The sequence below is a fragment of the Salvelinus sp. IW2-2015 genome, unplaced genomic scaffold (assembly GCF_002910315.2).
Source record: "Salvelinus sp. IW2-2015 unplaced genomic scaffold, ASM291031v2 Un_scaffold8388, whole genome shotgun sequence".
NCBI lineage: Eukaryota > Metazoa > Chordata > Actinopteri > Salmoniformes > Salmonidae > Salvelinus > Salvelinus sp. IW2-2015.
The window spans coordinates 553-1,690 of NW_019949648.1; the positions used below are offsets into that span (position 1 = coordinate 553).

Below are 1,138 nucleotides of genomic sequence, written 5' to 3' on the forward strand. Positions count from 1 at the left end.
CTCAGCCCCTAGACTATATAAAACGACTTGAACTCACCCCTAGACTTACAACTATTGAGACTCACCCCTGACTACACTATTGAGACTCCCTAGCAGAACTATTGAGACTCAACCCCTAGATACACTAGAGACTATAGAACTCACCCCTAGACTACACAGACTATTGAGCTCACCCTAGACTACACTAGAGACTATTGACTCACCCCAGACACCTAGGACATTGAGACTCACCCCAGACTACACTAGAGAATATTGACTCACCCCTGATACACTAGAGACTATGAGACTCACCCCTAGACTACACTAGAGACTATGAGACTCACCCCTAGACTACCACTAGAGACTATTGAGACTCACCCTAGATGACACTAGAGACATATTGAAACTCACCCCAAGACACACTAGAGACTATTGAGACTCACCCCTAGACTACACTAAGAGATATTGAGACTCACCCCTAGACTACACTAGAGCACTATGAGACTCACCTAGACTACACTAGAGAATATTGAGACTCCACCCTAGACTACACTAGAGATTATTGAGACTCACCCCAAGACTATATAAAACGATTGAGACTCACCCCTAGGATACACTGGAGACTATCAACTCACCCCTAGACAAACACTAGAGGACTATTTTGAGGACTCACCCCTAGACTACACTAGAGAATATTGAGACTCACCCTAGACTATTACTAGAGAATATTGAGACTCAACCCTAGACTACACTAGACTATTGAGACTCACCCCTAGACTACACTAGAGACTATTGAGACTCACCCCTAGACTACACAGAGAATATTGAGACTCACCCCTAGATTACACTAAGACTATTGCAACTCACACCTAGACTACACTAGAGACTATTGAGACTCACCCCTAGACTACACTACGAGAATATGAGACTCACCCCTAGACTACACTAGAGACTATTGAGACTCACCCCTAGACTAACTTAGAGAATATGAGACTCACCCCTAGACTACATTAGACTTATTGAGACTCACCCCTAGACTACACTAGAGACTATTGAGACTCACCCCTAGACTACACTAGAGGAATATTGAAGACCCCACCCTAGATTACACTAGAGACTATTGCAACTCACACCTAGACTACACTAGAGACTATTGAGA

General features: G+C 43.8%; 1 long non-coding RNA gene across 1 annotated transcript; it reads right to left on the reverse strand.

Moving 5' to 3' along the window:
- Positions 1-651: 651 nt before the first annotated feature.
- LOC139027218 (uncharacterized) lies at positions 652-1,138 on the reverse strand. Its single transcript, XR_011479277.1, has 3 exons — positions 1,021-1,138; positions 849-956; positions 652-784 (listed from the first exon to the last, which is right to left on the reverse strand). It is a non-coding gene; the product is annotated as an uncharacterized lncRNA (long non-coding RNA).